Source organism: Fukomys damarensis, unplaced genomic scaffold (assembly GCF_012274545.1).
Source record: "Fukomys damarensis isolate Sample0158 unplaced genomic scaffold, DMR_v1.0_HiC HiC_scaffold_14, whole genome shotgun sequence".
In the NCBI taxonomy this organism is placed as follows: Eukaryota; Metazoa; Chordata; class Mammalia; order Rodentia; family Bathyergidae; genus Fukomys; species Fukomys damarensis.
Window position 1 is genome coordinate 10319279 of NW_022900926.1, and position 18683 is coordinate 10337961.

Below are 18683 nucleotides of genomic sequence, written 5' to 3' on the forward strand. Positions count from 1 at the left end.
TAAAATGACTTTAGTAATTTGAGCCAGCTTAGACATAATTTGGAAAGGCTAATAAAAATGTTTTAAAACAATCAAGAAAAAGCTTTCATGTTGACAGTGTTTATGGAATAATCCATTCTTATATTCAAATTTTAGGTGATATATTTTTTCTATCAAAGTAAGGATATGGTAAAAACTTACGATATTCATAGGAAATCCATGCTACCCTAAAAATCAAATGGCCATTTCTGTGGGCAGCAATGTGCAGGCTTGAGACTTATTATCATTTCTATCCATTTTAATGATGGTTTCTGTGCTCTCGGCTCCGTGGTGGGATCTACAGTGGGAAGCCGGACTGTCTTGTCAGTGCGACAATTATGGAAAAATGACAATTACAGAAAAATTACTGTGAAAAAGGACAGTACTTAGGAGCTCTCAGTCTGGGATCCAAAGAAACCTGAAGCACAGAACAGCTCCGGGGACAGCAGGACCATGGCGGGTAGACTAAGAATCCACTGGGCCAACATCGAAGGGAAGATTATGCAGATCAAAGGGGTCGGGGAGGGGAGCCCCGGGAAAGGAAGTGAGACCACACAGAGCAGCAGAAGTTCTGTGATCCCCACTGCTAGTGAGACACTGGGTACCATCAGCCCCCAGCAACCAGGCACCCTGTCTTTCTCAATCAGTACCCCCAATCTGAACTCACCTGATCATTTCTAGGTTATCTTTTGTTTTTGTAATATTGCCACCTGAGCGCATATCCCTACAACTATTTTAGAGTTTTACTTTTTTTTACTTTCTATAGATGGAAAGATAAAATGTTATTTTCTCTTGCCTGGCCTTTCCTCCCTGACAATTACATCCTCAGTATCTACCCTACATTGTTCAAATAAGTGTAGCTAATTCATTTAGTTGTCACATAGCACTCCTTTATAGACAAAAAACAAAACAAAACTTATCCACTCTATTCTGAGCAGAAATTAGGGCCATTTCCAGTTTTCACCCATATAAATAATGACATCCTAACTGAGTGTGTACCTAGGAGTGCAGTGCTGGGTTATACAGAGCTTTAACTCTTACAGAAAATGCCAAATGGCTCTCCACAGGGCAGACCCGGGCCATTCCCCCCAGAGTACGGACAGAGCTCGCCGTTCCATACCACTGCCAACACCTGGCATTGTCAACACATTGAATTTTAGTCAATCTGCTGGGTAAAATAAACTGTTGAAATCAAATGAGTGGGGTGTTATCAAACACGGCATGCATCTAATTTAGACAATGAAATCGTTTCTATCATTTCTGTCAACGTGACAAATTGTGGTTCTTAAAGTATAAAACCAGTGTTATATTTCTGAAATCAGCCCAACTTGGTTATATTATTCTTTACATACGTTGCCAGAGTTGTGTCACTACTTTGTCAATGATGTTTGCATCTAGCTTCATAAATAAAAGAGAACTATATGCCATAGTAGACAGGATAATCCTTTCTCCCCAATAATGTCCATATCCTAAACCCTTGAAACTATGCTACATTACACAGCAAAGAGAAATTAACACTGCAAAATAAAATAAAAAGTCCTGGATTATCCAGATGGGCCCCATCCCAAGAGTCCTTAAAAGTGGGAGGGGAAGCAAGAGTTTGTCAGAATGGTTCAGTGTGGGAAGCAATAAATAGAGAGCTGCTTTTGTATAAAAGGGCCAAGAACTAGGGAAGGCAGTCACCCTGCCTAAGGGGAAGACACCAATGACGCCCAAGCTTCCAGATGGAACGCAGCCTTGCTGACACAGTTTCTACAGAGCCCAGAGAGTCTTGTACTGGGTTTCTAACGTGCAAACTGTAGGGAAATAAAGTCATGCTGCTTTCAGCCATGAAATGTGTTGTAGGTTGTTTACAACTGCAATAGAAAAATACAGCACACGCTCAGCCATTTTACATGGAAAAGCAAAGAATTATCAAATCAATGACTACTTGTAATCATTGTCTTAGGGTTTGATATCAAGGTTATTCTGGTTTTGTGAGAAAACACGGAGTGTTGCTTCTCCTTTTTCAAATCATATGAAAAACACTCGTATTGTTTTTTGGGTGTTTTGTGGAATTCATGAGTGAAACCATGTGAAACAACAATGCTTCTTAATGTAAAAGTATTAATTAATTACAAATTCTACTCATTTAATGATGATGGGTTGATTCCAGGGTATTTTCTTATGTCAATTTTGTTAGATTTTACTTATTAGAAACTTTCAAATTTAAATAAATTTTCAAATATATTGGTATGTAGTTGATAATTATCTTCCTAATGTCTTTAAGAGTTACCTTAATGTCATGTTTTCTTTCCTGCTTTTCGTATTTATGTTTTCTCTTTTTCTCAATCTTAGTTTCACCAAAAATCCCTCCATACTTTGTCCTTTCAAAGAGCCTGACTTAGGATATGTGATTGTTCTTTTCTGTGTTTTTCTTTTTCATACCATGAATTTATGTTATCTTTATCTTTTACATGTTTTTAGACTAAAATTTCCAGTCTTTCTCTGATTTTCCCACAGGATGCTTAGATTATTCATATTTAAACTATATTCTAACATATAGCTACACATTTCCTACCAAACTGCCTTAGGTTTAGCTCCACCTCACAAAGAATAACACATTACATAAAATTATATATTAATTAATATCACATGCAAAAATATTTATTTTCTAATTTTATGTTAAATGCAAAAGTTACTTCATACCAACCATTTGTTTTTAACCAAATGGAGGTGTTCTGGTTCTTCTTTTGTTAATTTCTAGTTTACTTGAATTGTGATCACAGAACATCTATTGTAGGATTATATTCCTTTGAAATCTGTCGGCACTTGTCTTTGGTTAATAATCGTTGCATATGCTGAAAAGAAAGTACACATCGCCATTGTGGGCTTTTGTACGTATGCTTACTGAGTCAGCCTTGCTAATTAAGCTACTCAGTTTTTCACCATCTTTGTTGATTTCTTTCTTTCAGCTCAAGTTCTTGTTCGGAGTGGTATGTTGAAATTCCTCACTATGGGAGTGGACACTGTGGCTATAGATTTGTTCACTCATGTAGTTAGTTCTACAAATCTTGTGTCGCAATTTTTTTTTTTGTACTGGGGATCGAACTTGGGACCTTGTGCTTGCGAGGCAGGCGGTGGAACCACTGAGCTAAATCCCCAGGCCTTGTCACAGTTATTTCTTATTGCAAATGAGCGAGCTGGTATTCCGGTGTTTGCTCCAGCTGGACACTTAGGCAGAGTGACTGAGGCTGCAAAGATAAATGGCCTTAGGGCACTCACGGACATCTCGGGCCCCCACACCGTGCCCTGAATAACCTTGTTAATCTGGTGAAGCCTTAAGCTTTTAAATGAGTGAAGGGACTAGGATAACACATGAAATCAATGCTTTTAAAATGTAGTTATCAAACTGTTAAAATTCTTGATATAACACATGGGTTTCTTCATAGTACATTCAGAACCAAGATCTAAGGACAGTTCTGATAACTCGCAATAGTTTCCAGTGATAAGCAGAGACAGCTTTTCATAATATTTGTGACTTTTCGTTGAGGCAAACATATCTAAGGTCTCTATTAGCAACAAAGTAATGGGTCCTGCGTGTGTGGTTGTGGTTTATCGCTTGCATTCCTAGAGGAAACACCCAATTCCAGTGCATCTTTACTGAAAATAAGCTTGTCATATATTTCAGCCCATGTTCACAGGCACCCTGAGATCTACTCATTAAGGGATTCACGTTCACGGGTCAGATGTTAGATACTGTTACTTCAGGCAAATCAGAAGTTGCATTTTTAGAAGGTGATCAAACGATGCTGTGCTAATTCTGGGTTATTCAGTTCTCATTCTTGTATTTGCTTCTCTTTACTTTCTCAGTCTCACTATTTCTCATTCTTAAGCTGAAAATAAATTCATCATCTTTCTTTTATCTGCCAAGCATCCTTTTACATCAATTCTACCAGTTAGTGATATAATCATTTTCATGAAATGCATCATATTCTTAAAATATGACTGTCTCCTCTTAATAGCAACAGCAGTCTGTTTCTCTTATGTTGGTCAGGTCGTGTCCCCCACGCACACCTGCTGAAGATGGTGCTCAGAGCCTCAGCATGCTAAGCAAGCCCTGCAGCACTGCGTGACAATCCGAGCCAGTGGATATTTACATGCCAGCTTTATTGACATTAGATGAGAAATGTTTGTAGAGTTCTACTTATCTGTGTGTTTCCTAAGAATACACTATCTGAAGTTATAATTCCATCTGAAAACTCTTGCCTTTTCAAATTGTATTCATCCTTTACAGATCAACTGAGTGAATAATAAATATTTTTATTGGTGACTGTCCTTTCTTGAATAATCTAAACTTAGAGGCCATCCAAATCTTGCTTAGAGAGATGCACCTGCTATGGTTCGGATCCCTCAAAGGTCCCTGGGGCTTGGTCTCCAGGTGGTGCTGTGGGAAGCTGGAGGGATCCCGAGGAAATGTAGAACCCCCTATGGGTGGCGGCCTTCCCTGGAGGACTGAGGGCCCTTCATCACCCTCTCTTTTTGTGCTCCCCCACATTCCCTGATTTGCCATCCAGCACCCCCAATCTTAGACTGAACCTCCAAATCCTTAAGCAAAAAATAAACCTTCTCGTCATAAAGTTAATTATGTCAAGTGTTCACTGGAGTAGCGCAGATCTACCCAAACGGCCCTTTCCAAGCAAATGGACCCAGTGCTGTATTTTCCGACAATCAGCCAGTTTTAAAATTTTGGCTTTAAATATGAGATTTTCATAAGAAATTTTCAAAAACAGAAGAGGAGGAGGAGGAGGAAAACAGGCACAACAGCACACACACACGTATCTCATTCTATGTGAAATTCTAAAGGACAACGACGATCAGTGGGGACAGGCCGGTGGGGTCTGAGAGCCAGTGTGACAGGGCATAGGAGAAATCATACCAGGATGGAGGGTTCCGCCACATGCAGCCACACCTCCATAAAGCTGCACAGTAAAGGGAGAGTATCTACCATTCTTAGCAGAAATCCAGCTGCTAGGGATAATTCTAAGCACTGCATATGGAGCAGTGACAAAACATGGTGTTATTAAAGAGAAAAACAATACGCTGTGATTGCAAACTGCTGTCTATGGTGAAGTATGTGGCTATCAGCATAATCTGAGTTGCAACCTTTCAGAACACTGCTCCTTGGCTTCCTGTTTTCATGACAGCCTGGTGTCTATTACTGAATTCTTCATACACAGGCACTGAGGACTCAGTTTTAAATACATAAATAAAAGCCAAATAAACATAAATAAAATTACTTATCCATAGTCCCACCCACAGGGTATTTTCTTTCTACTTCGGCTACATTATTTGTTCCGTTATTGGAACACACCTAAATTACCAAGGAGTTTTCAGCCATAAATTCTAGGATCCCTTCAACACTGAAAAATATCCCATTGTAACTGGTTTCTCATTAAAAAATTAAATACATGCCAGGGATTTAGCTCAGCGGTTCGGTGGCCTGCCTTGCAAGCGCAAGGACGCAAGTTCGAACCCTGGTAAAAAAAAAAAAAAAAATTAAATACAGTCTATACAACATGAAACAGCCAGAAAATGCATTTTCTACACTTTTGCACAATAAATAAGGGGAGCGTGGAACTTCTTGGTGACATTTGCAAAGTTAGTTTCAATCACAATAAAGGATATATCAAGTCTGACGAGACTTGTTTGGTCTTATGATTCCTTAACTACAACCACTGAATATCATCAGGAATCATACAGACTTTTAATGCGTAAAGGAACCATAGCTTTACAGAGATGGATGGATATAGGTTCAGTCCCAATAATGAAGGGTGCTAGTGGGAGCCTGCAGCTTGTAGCAGCACATGAGAGCCAACCTACAGAGGGGTCAAGAGCCCTGTGGTCAGTGCATTCAGGAAATAGTGCACGCCTTTTCTCACCCGAGGAAAACTGGAACTCTCATATTAAAGTGATCCTCCTAGAAGTCCTACAACTAGAAAACAATTTTCTGTTTTGTTTTTGTGGCACTAGAGATCGAACCCCCAGGTAATCTACTGCTAACTCACCTCCCCAGCCTTTTTTACTTTTTATTTTGGAGATATAGTCTCCCTAAAAGTTGCCCTGGCTGGCCTGAGACTTGGATCCTCCTTTCTCACTCTCCCAAGTATCTGGGAAGAGAGGTGTGTGCCCACCCCCAGAGATAGCCTTGTTTTTAAAGACCATTCCCCAAACTTATGTGGCTATTTAAACTGTTCTGCTTCTACTCTGTACTTAGGTGATAGCCAGGAGCATCTCCATCTAAGGTTATACCTTGGAAACAATGGCGTATCGGTTAATCGGCCCCCAAAACTCTGCTATAATCTTCCCACCACCCTCGCAGCAGCATCAGTGCCAAGCAGTCCCTTGGGCCACCCTTGCTGGCAATTGTCCCTCTCATCCTCTAAATTCAAGTAGCACCTCCTCTGTTCAGCCCAGAAGGCTCGGGCAAACCTTCCTTACAATCCTATTACACACTTCAAATGTCTTCGCTCTATTTCCACAGCATATTAGAACTGATTGTCTTCTTATATGATTTCCTACTTACAAATATAAAAATTAAGGCTCCTAGTTGGTAGAACTTTTGCATTTTTATCCTGGAGATTCTCAAATACTGAAGAAAGTGATTAGCAAATAATAGTACAGTACAGGCACTTTTCAAGGAGGGAATCAAAATGGAAATAGTAGGGCTGGGGTATAACTCAGTGGTAAATCAGTTGTCTGATGTGCAAGTTCCTGGGTTCAATTCCTAGCACGGAAAGATTAAGGTGTCTACTTCCTCATTCATGAACAACGGTGTGAGGTTCGCAGTCTTGCTAAATGAGTATATACGGCTCTAGATCTCCCACTTACCACCCAACCAAACAACAAGTGGACTAAATGCCACTGAACTCTGCACTTCAAACTAATCAAAATGATAAGTCCTGTGTCATTTATATTTCCTCATAACAAAGCAAATGAAAAGAAGCATTTGATCGCTGTGGGAGTCAGAAGCACCCTTAAGCCATTACTGTCTACAACATTTTAAACAAGTTTCTCTCAACAGCCCAACAATTTTTAAATGTATTGAGCTGAAATTGAAACAAAACCGAGGGTAACCACAAAGCAAGGAGGAAAGGTACTAAAGGCAAACATGCATGATTTGACTATGAAATTAAAACCCAAAGACCGCCTTAGAGAAAACAAAGCATCAATACTGCATATGATGTCCCCAGTAGTACCACTTAAGGAAGCTCACAGCTTAAGTTTACAACAAAACACACTAACCCCACATCAGACTGTGATGATGAGAAATACACAGTATGTGGTCCACTGCCTACTCCAGAAGCTGACCCCACTGGGTAGTTTCTGGGGGACTTTGACATCTGAGAGAAGCTGTGAGAACAGAACCCTGTTTTGAAAAGTTCTCAGATCATCTTCCAAGAGGACATTTGGGGTTTTTTTAGACTAATCTTATCAGCTTTATAAGCACGTTACTTATTTCCTCTAGACCTTTAAACCAAGAGTTCTAATATTTGTAATGTATGCAGAAAAAGGGACTATACTTTCAATCCATCGTTGACATGACTTATAACTACTCAAATCGAATACATTCTGGTTCTTTTATTTTTGCCACCCTTAAAATCAAGATGCTTTTTTCAAGTTGGTTTAACCAAGATTTTCCAGGGTTTTTATTTTCTTATAAGTTAGGTATATAGCTTTGATTTTTTAAAAAAGATGAAGAAATAAATACACACAAAATTGTGTCAACCCAACAACAGAAAAAACAACTCTCCTAGAAACAGCTGCAATACTGGAGGAAAACAGCTGCAATAGCTTCTTTTACTAAGAAAACATCTGGGAATTTTCTCTATGATCCTTTTATACCTGTTATTTTTCTTAAACGAGGACAAAATTTTTAAAAGTATTAACTATTTATGTTCATGATTTGGTAGGGTTAAGTTTAATATTTTCCATCACCTTTTTATTGAGATCAAGACTAAGAATCTCTGTACTTGGATAACCTTTAAATTTGTCCCTAAAATTTCACGTATTGGACACTTAATCCAGCAATTGGCATCTTCATGGTATTTGGGGGTGGGACTTAGTGGTAGCAGGGATAGAGGAGGTCCCAGGGTGGAGCCCCAGGGTGGCATCAGTGCTTTTCAAGAGGCGCCGACCCCCCTGCGATGCAGCCCAAAGCCCTCCGCATCTGGCTGTTGCTGCCGGGCTCCTGGAAGTCCCAGTCTCCAGAACTGTGAGCTGAAGAAACCTATTTTCCTTCCACAGTTTGTCATATCCTATCATTTGGCAATCAGTGCAAATTTTGTTTTAGCCGTCTCAGTGATTTTTACTTTATTTTTGTTAGTGTGTGTTTGCAGAGGGTATGTTTACATTCCCGGTCTGGACTTAGTGCACGTGCATACCGACAGGAAGAAAGCAGTCCGCATGGAATATGAGGAGAGCCAGGAACCATCAGCTTCTTCCTTTCCCACTCTACTGAGAAATTTCTCAAAAGCTGAGCTCCACAGATACAACTGAACATCCTCACCATCTCAGTCTGTTTCTTATTTCTGACCACTTGATGTTTGGGCCAAGTAGGTAAATTTTGTAGGCACCCAAATAACCAGTAAGGGAACCACCAAATTACACCTACTAACCGATTCTGCCTGAGTTCCCCTTCATCAGGGTACCTCATCTCTTCCACGGGACTCCAGAGCCGAATGCCACTATTTTGCTCCTACTTGCTCTTCTCCCGAGACTTAGATTCGGGTCCTGATACATGGATATGTGCAACATGTCTCCCATCCTCCTGGTTGTGCAAATCATCTGCTCAGTCCCACGACTCTCGCTCTTCCCATGACATTCCGCACTCGTACGTCCAGCTCCCCGCTCCGCACCATTTCTGCAGCTAATACCTTGTCCTCCTGGGCTGCGGTCCCAATGCCATGTCTCACAACTTGGTCAATGTCCCCTGGACTTGACTTCTGACATTTCAGGCTTCAGAAACCAACCAGCCTCCCTTCCAGCAGACCCAGTTGCAAGACATCAGAGTCCCTGCCTGCCGCTAATTTTTAGAGTGCTCTACATAAAGCGTATGAAGTTATCTTGTAGTAATGCCCAAGCTATTTTGGCAGTTGAGTAAAGAAACACATTTACCATGCCAAAGTCTAAGACTTGGTGATAAGAACTCTGATTTGAGAAGAGACATACCAAGTGCAAGACGACATCTTGTTAGAAAAATGCGCTAGAGCCTCCACAGAACATTGTAACACATTAGATAAAGCTTCACCACCAAAACTGGGAATTGGCACCAGAGGATCCTTTAAAGGATAATTATGCAGAGTTAGTACATATTAAGCTTGATCGTTAGAAATAAATTCTGCTTTCTTTGAATAATCACACACGTACAAGAATCTCCGGATAATATCACAAATGCGATGGTGAGGGAGACACAGAACAGCACGAGCCCTCCCCACCATTTGGGTACAAATAGCAACAAACAGCCAGACTCAGTGCAGCAGGCCTACAATCCCAGCCACTTGGGAAGCGGAGGCAAGAAGAACCCAAGTTCAAGGCCAGCCTGGGTGACTCAGACCCTGTGTCAAAATAAAGTGGTCTGGGGATGTAGCTCCGTGGAAGAACACCCCAGTATCCAGACCTCAACACTGCAACACACACACACACACACACACACACACACACACACACACACACACGACTATATGATAAAAGTTCTGTCAGTGTCCTGTAAACCCCACTGACAACCACAACATTTGAAACTGTTTCCTCGGTAGGTGGGGCTCCCCTCTCGCCATTTGAGTCTACAGAGAACTAGTAAGATATTCATCCTGGTCGGGCCTATTATTTTAATTAAGGAAATGATATAATATGTTATCTGAAATGAAGATGCAGGCATTCAAAAAGACTGGTTTTTGTAACAACTAAGTTAAATGTGTTCATAGATACAAATTGTCAGAAAAAAATATAGCTGTGAACTAGGTGAGCACTAGATAAATGTAAACAATTAGAGAAAAATGTATACACACCTCAGTTCCATACCCATGTCAGGGGCGTTTGAGCTCTGGTATAAGATACTTATCATTTTTGAAACAATGCACCCCAAAATGCACTTATAGCCGTATATGTCTATGTTATATAAGCGCAGAGAACGATTAAAATGTATATATGAAGTTGTAAATGTAAGTTTCCTATTTTGGTTATGGCTTTGAAAATGATTATGGGAATGATGGGAGGGATAAAGAGAATGTGCAAACCAAGTTACATGATAAAGAATCACAAAAAGATGATATTAAAATATTAAGGGGAGGGGCAGGGATTTAGCTCAGTGGTTCCACCACCTGCCTCACAAGCACAAGGACCCAACTGTGATCCCCAGTACCAAAAAAAGAAAAAGGAAAAAAATATTAAGGGGAGGTACTGTTAAGCAGTTTTAATGTTTATATATTTCTTTATCATCTAAATATCTTACAATGAATACTGTTTTACATACATAGGAAAACTAAGGTATTTTTCATTTTGACTTTTCTTGTAACTGTATTAAAAAGTGGAAACAGAAACCATGAGAGAGAAATTCAGGAGAAAACAATCGATGCCTTGGCCCTGCAGGAGGATGACTCTTGACCCGTGTGGGTAGAACACCTGCTCTCCTACCGGAGAGGAGACTGCAGGGAACCACATCCGCCACCCCATTTCCAGACCTCCACGCTCTGCTCTCCAGGCTTAAACCGAAGGATCAGTTGTCTTAAACTTATGCTCTCGGCTTTTAGCAATGCACTTTTTTGTCCACTTTTTGTCCATCTTCTCCCCTAATACTTTGGAAAATTATCTTTGCTGCTTGCATCTATAGACTGCAGACCTAGCTGTAATTCCAAGTCGATACCTCTGGGCCAGCGCACAGGTCTCGATCTAGTTGCAAGTGTGATGTGTTCTAATTTGTCTTCCCAACATGGACCCTCACACTGAGAGGCGCTTACTTTGAGTTAACTGCAAGAAATAGAGGTCGCTGACATTAAGTCCAATAATTTATTTCCAAGTATATACAAATATTTTAAGAAATTTTTGATTTTTTTTAAAAAAATGTTTACTTAAAAGGAAAATGTAAAGGGAGACAAATTCTAGAAGAAAACTTACAGCTTTGCTGCAACTCAAACCACTGCTTCAGTAAGATCTGGAGAGAGATAAAAGCATCCAGCTCTTCTGACTACAGCATAGCAATTCTCTGGAGAGTCTAGTAAACATTCGCGTATTTTTCAATATTTTTTGCAACATTTTTTTCTTCTTCCAATGAATCTCAAACCTTGGATTTAAGTACTGCTTTTAAAAATCCCATTTGCCTCACAGTGTATTCCTTCTTCTGTACCAATTCAGTTATGTACTAGATGAGCTTAAATGGCAGCGACTTTTCACACATAGGACATCTATTACACATTAGTAGGTACTTTACCTAAAGTTAACTTAGAGAGCAGGCAAACTCAGGTTCACAGAGGTTTTTTCCATACAGAAAGTAAGTGGCAGAACTGGAATTCAGACACATCCAGAAGCTGCAGGATTCCAGATGACACAAAGTTCAACGTGTCCTGGACCGAGACCCACGGCAGGGACATGACTTCCAGATGTCCATTTGTGCTATGAACTCAATCAGCTGAACATCGTAGGAGATTATGTTTACCTGCAGGCATCCTTTTACCTTGGGCACAATGCAGAACTGTTTGCCCACACATCTCCTGGGCGATTCAAGGGATAAACACAGAATGTTCTAGAGCTCCTGTAGACTGACGATCCCTGCAAAAGCACATACAATTACTCTGAATTTGAAGAGCCTGGACCCAGAAGAAAGGTCCCAAATGCAGCACATAGGTTCACACCCAGCCTTTCTGGACACTGCCTTCACACAAAGGCTGCTGGCAGTGGAGAGTGGACTGTACCTCAGTGCAGGCCTCTGGACAGACACGGATCAGCCTGCCTCCCTCCATGGCTCTTCTCCCATCTTAATTCATTTGGTTTTCAGTCTCTCTCTCTCTCTTACACACACACACACACACACACACACACACACACACACAGCTAGGAGTTACTGGTATATTTAATATTAATGCCAAGACCATGTATTCTGAGCACATTCAAAACATGGATTTAGTCTCTGGAATTAACGTGGTTAATTCCACACATTTCTCCTCTTGAAAATAGATCACTCAGTTGTTGTATGTGCTGTAATGTACTAAGCTACTAAGCCAGGCCTTTCAGTCTCATGTCAAAAGTACATCAAATTGAAAAATCAACTAATTTGATTAGCAGGATGACATGACATGCAAATCATCTGCTTTTCATATTTTTTTTCTCTACACCCAGTTACTGCAAAAATCACACAATGGGGTATGGCAGGCTGATTCTGAACTTGGGCACCCAGAGCCCAGGATTTAGTCCTGTCTGCCTCTAATCTGTTGTGTGACCATGGACAAGTACCTTCACTTGTTTGGTTATAGTTTCCCATTATGTGAAAAAGGAAGAAAAACAAACAAGTCATCTCTAAGAGCCTTCTCAGTCTAAACTCCAGTTTGGAGACCAAGATCCAGCCAATCAACATCAAGTAGTAGTTCCCTACTTTGAACTTGCACTCAGCCGAGTATAAACCTTTATTATCACTGTCCAGCTTTCCTATTTGAGAAAAAAAAAACAAAACTAACTAAACGTCTGCTTTAATTTTGCAAAAAAAAAAAAAAATACAGACCAAGGAAGCAAGAACATGTGAAATGAAATTTGTGGTTATGTGATGCCATTGCTGAGGGATTTTAATCGTCTACTGAGAATTACGAATGGGACAGAAGGCACCATTAGATATCAAGCAGGTTCTATTTCATGATAATTGACAAGGGCGGGAAACAGTGTATATTAAATCACATCCGAAACTTCCTTCTGCTGTTTCTTAGGGTCGCCAGGAAGAACTCGGGTCACTTTCATTGCTTACCCTATTCCTGTGCCTCCAAAAGGGAAAGGGGGCAGGGATGAGGGCAAAAGTTACCTACAACTAATTGCTCACTGAGTTCTTTTAGCCACATGCATCTTCCCTTTGGAGCTTTCCTCTAAGTATCTCTAAGAACTTTGAGTATTAATAACAACACTGTCTTGAAATAATTTTGGGGTTTGATTAAAAAGTGCATTCTCTACTTTCAATGAAACTCTTCGGGTGTGGGTTCTGAACAACCGCAGGAGGTTAGAGCTTAGAAAGACGTTCAGCCTGTCAAGACCCCGCTCACCTGTCCTGCAGGAGGCTTCTGAGCATACCTGGGGAAAGGGACTCGTCCCATCCCACCTGCTGCTCAAACAGCAGACCCCACATAGAATGAGCCTCATCCTGGTCCCCACACTTTTCCTAGACATGTGCCAAAAATAACAGACTTCCTACTAGTCTTTTACCTACTCACCTCCTAAGCTGCTTTAAAAAGTAATTTATGAACAACTTTCTTAGAAATCATCAGCATATAGGTGAGAGTACCTTTGGCCACAGAGAAATGGTCTTGAGGCTTGAACAACCCATAGTTTTCTTCTTGAAATTCTTAGTACTTGTGTTTCCCATTGGAAATCAGCCCTAGCCAGAGAGGGCGATCATTTCTAGATCATAAGTTGCATAAAATGTTTGACATGGACGAGGTCAAAGCAGCACTTAAACATGCAAAAGTCTACATTATCTGCCCAGTGGCACTAGAATTTGGGTTCGAGTGTGACCTTATCTGGAAGGGCTAACAAAAACAAGTGAAACAGGATCTGGGGATTGAGCTCAGTGGCACCGCAAGTGAAGGTCCCGAGTTCAATCCCTGGTACCAATAAAAGGAAAAAAAAAAGATGATATGTAAAACCAGTGAAATAGCTTTTAAGTAATCTATCATGCCTAAGTACTGTGGGGCCATGGGGAAGAGGGAAGGAAGGGCACAGGGAACGGGCGGGAGAAACAAATAGGGCATCGAGAGGATAGATAAGGGTAGCTCAGTTCATCCATGGTGCACCATGGGTCTGGTCTTCGACTGCCACTTATGAAGGGAAGAGCACCAAAGCTGGGCTTTGATCACTCAGAGCCGGTCCTTCACCCAGTCTCCATGCAACCCTGGGCTTACTTATTGCCTGACTCCTTAAGCCTTGGGAGTTTTATCCATAAAATGGGTTAAGAATGCAGCAACCGAGCTCTGTGCCTCACGAAACTGGCGGGAGAATGAAATGAGATATAAATGACAGCAGCGTTAGTCACAAGTGCTCAACAATCTGTAACTAAAACTTCAGAATTGGTCAGTTGTGAAGAGCAAAGGCACTTCTGGGACATTTTCTTAATGCTGATATTTTTCTTCTCTTTTGGAAGGGTATTTCTAAAGGAGGCTTGTTCAAACTAACCGTTCTAATCACCATTACTGTTAGGGCTTTAGACATCAGAAAATGAGGCGAAACTATATTGGCCTGAGCCTCACTGAAGCACCTCATCTGAATATTTAATTTGTCATCTCCATCCTAGTAACACTTCCTTGGTTCTCTCTACCTTTTGCTTGCCACCTTTTACTCTGCCTCACTCAATTCTACACCTCAAAAGCAGCACAGGCCATAAAAATAAAAATAAAAAACATGAGTAAGAGTTGAAATACAAGCCAGGTGTGATGGCACATGTTTGTAATGCTAGCAACCAGGAGGCTGAGGCAGGAGGGCCATTGTCAGTTAGAAGTCAGCCCGGACTACACAGTGAGTTTGAGGTCAGCATAGGCTACTTCACAAGTGGTAAGACTCTGCCTCAAAAAACAAAATGAAAAAAAGAGGAAGAATACAAATGATCAAGTTAATAGAACCCCAAGTCTGGAAGTTTCAGGACCTAAAAAGAAAGCTTTCTAGAGAATACGTGGCTTTTGTTTATGTTCTTTGCACCTCACTTAATGTCTCAAGCCCGCATTCTTGATAACATACATTTTATAGAGTCCATGAAAATATTTCTTGACTATCATTTTTCCTCACATATTCCATCTGCTTTAATTGTGCTACAGTCAAGGCTACAGTTATTCAATAAAAATTTTTTTGCCAGGCAATCTATACGGTTAATGTCCTGCTAAAAATAAAGAATTGGCTCTCTGCTTAGATTTATCAAACTTCTGCTCCAAGTTGGAAATAAACCCGTTTCATATTGACAAAAATATAAGGTCAGGTACTCCTTACATTAGTTATCCATAGCCTGCAATCAACAATGATTCATTTCAGAAAATAAATTCACAATTTGAAAGGAGGGTGCATGCGTCCTAGAAATGTCTGCCGCCTCCTTTGTTCTCATGCGCCATCTAGTGGACCCTACAGGAATATTTAGGAATGTCCCAGGCTCAATCCTGGTTTAAAAACCTTGGTCTAGAAAGAACATCTAGTCCTGCATCCTGCCTTCGTTATCCACGTGAAGCCAAGCCACTACTTTCTGAAGGTAAAACAGATAATTCCTGTTAGGTCTGGGATTAAATTTTACCCTGGGAGACTGAGTGATAATCTCAATGTTACCCTCATGACTTTATTCTTCATTGTCATCGTTATTTATTAATAGTTTTGGCAGCACAGAACTAAGATCCACACATTGTCTATTAAAAAGTAATAGAGTCAGAAGAAAAAAGAAAAGTAGCAGAGTTGCTTTGAAGATCGTAACTCTGGGACGAGTTACATACTTCGCTCAGATGCAGTTCCATCATCTGTAAAATGGGGTAGCCTGTCTATCATCAGGTAGATATACCACTGTTACGGTTTATATCTAGAGGTCCCTCTAAAATCTCATGTGCTCATAGGTGGGGCTTTGGGGGCGTGAATAGATCGTAGGGGCATAATGCTCATCTGCTGGGTTAGTGCACTGGAAAGCACATAGCTCACTATGGTGCTGGGCGGTAAAGGCTCACGGGGGAGGTGGTCACCAGGGGCGTTTCCTGGAAGGGTCCCCCTCCTCCTCCCTTGATCTCTCTCTTCCTGCTGCCCCGCCATGGACTGTTTCTCCTCTGCCACGCCCTGCTGCCCCAGTGCCAGCCTGCTATAGAGTGAAACCTCCACAAACCGTGAGCTGAAATAAACCTCTCCTCCTCAAGAGTGTGGCTGTTGGGTGTTGTGTCTCTGCAATGAGAAAGTAACTAAGACAATCACAGAAAATTGCTGTGAAGAAATTAAAAAAGAATGTGCCAACTCTCTAGGAGAATCTCTGACCCATGGACACTGCCAATGAATGCCAGCCCTTTTTAATACTGAGTATCCCTACAACATGGAGTTCTTGGAAGTCATTCCTCCTCTCGATCAGCACCCATTGGCACAAATTAGTTTTGCTCAGCAAGTAGGCTGAGTAACTAGTTTTGCTCAGAAAGACTGTTCTTTCTTCTGGCAGTTCCTGCCCCATGATGTATGTGATTAGTGTCATAGCCAAGAGCAATCACAAGAATGCTGCCAGGTGGGTCTCCGACCCCAGCTCTTCACTTACTGGCAAAGAGATCTCAGGCTCCCCACCTGCTTCTCTAACGGGGGTTTCGACATCTGTCAAACACAGGTGATGATACCTATTACCTAGATTTCGGTGAAAATTGCATGTGCCAATTCACGTACCTGGCACCAAATATATAGTACTTGCTAAGCATTAGCTATAATCGAAAACAGAAAGTCATGCTTGTTGCTATCCTAATAACACTGTCAGGGAAGGACTAATATTTAACAAAACCTAATGTTTGAAGACAGTGACTGCTATTGTACAAAATCAAAAATAACTAGGAAAACTTCTATATTTTTAGGTGATTCTTAAAATGTCTCTTTGAAATATCCCTTGGATGCAAGAATTTGTTTCAGTTTAAGCAATACTTTTAACTTTCTTTCTGTAGGGCCCCACTGTGCTGTGTAGTTCCTACGGCAATTTTTGCCCACAACAAGCCAGGGGGAGGAGGGTATGTTTGGCCACTTTCCCAGGCTGCACAAGGCAGAACGGAAGCCTTAGAGAAACAAATTTGCAGAGAGTGTGTGTGTGTGTGCGCGCGCGCTGGGGGGCAAAACAGGGTCTGATCCAGAACCGTGGGCTGTGGGTGGAGTTCAGCGGTAGAGCACTTGCCTAGCGTGGGGGAGGCCCAGAATTTGACCCCTCGTGTTGAACATGGGCACGTGCGCACACAGACACACACGCACTCCGCGAATGCTTATAAACCATCTGCTAAACATCCTCTGCAGGCTTCACAGGGAAACAGTCCCCACCTCCTAAAGTGATCGCTCGCATTCTCTAAATCTCAGTTTCCCTCAGATGTGAAACGAGAGTGGGTAACGTGATCCTAGATGCCGAAACCCCTACACCTAAGTCAAACACTGCATTTTCACCGTATAAATGTTACCTGGAACCCAGGTAGTGGTACCGCCAATCGTCCCAGCAGTCCGAGAGGCTGGGGTCAAGGATCAGATTGCAAGTTTCAGCCCTTGTGGTATCTGGTGAGCACCCACTTTCTTCTCAAAAACAGCATCTTTTTTCCATATATCGTCTCCTGGTTCGAGGCCCGCCTAGGTCTCTGGGGTCTCTTTGACAAGTGCACCTCCCCAAGCCAGATCTTCTACTACCCACGGTGGGGGACAGGATTTCAACCTATTCCTTTTGAGCGAAACAAACTTTCACACCATAAAAGGTTGTTTCTATTGGTGTCTCTAATCGATATTCTAGAAGTTACACATCTATATCAGTGCAAAGGTTTGAAATTATCGCATTCAGAACTAATTCAAAAGATGCAGGACAAAAGAGAGCTATTCCCTACCCAGTCCACAAGGCAGGCAAGTGCTCTACCGCTGAGCTACACCACCAGACCTAGGCTGCTAGTGTTATGTGAATACCACATCAATGTATAACGCATTTAAAAATATGTGGTTTCATACAATTCATTTGCTTATTGATTCTATTTATTTTATTTATTTATTTGAACCAGGGTCTCCCTATGCAGTTCAGGCTGACCTGGAACTCACTATGTAGCCCAGGCTGGCCTCGAACCCCCAAATGACCCTCCTGCCTCAGCCTCCCGAGGGCTGGGATTACAGGTATGCACCACCACCCAGGCCTATCTAGTCTTATCCAAAATATTGTATATTACAATACCTCCTTACTCATTAACAAGTCCCAATTTATTTTATTAATTATAAAATGAGAGAAGCATGACAGTGGACTCTTGACTTACAAACTCAATTCATTCTCAAGGGCTGGTTGTAACTCAAGTTGGTCAGTTGAAGGTTCAGGCTCCTCTACAAAGCCTTCAAAGTCTCTCCTTTGCACAGCAGATCTCAGTGTCCTTAGACAGACCCTGGCCCAGGATTCCACACAAAAAAGGATGCTCCACACAGAACTCTTTGAGGGTTCAATCTGCACCTGAGACCATCTGGAAGCACAAGACGCTGGCACTGGGTCAGAACTCAAGACTTTGGTCAAAAGTTAAGCCTAAAATTCTGGTCGTAACCCAAGTTAGGCCCAAGTCAGGCCGGTTGTACCTTGAGGTCCACTGCACAAGCAAACTAGATATGAGCATCAGTAAGCATCACTACTAGTACCTTGTCTTCATTTCCTCAAGTGAGCCGGACACAGGCATGGGAAACATGCAGGCAGTGTGAACCAGTGTAATCCTGGGTTCTCCGCACTCAGTTAACACACC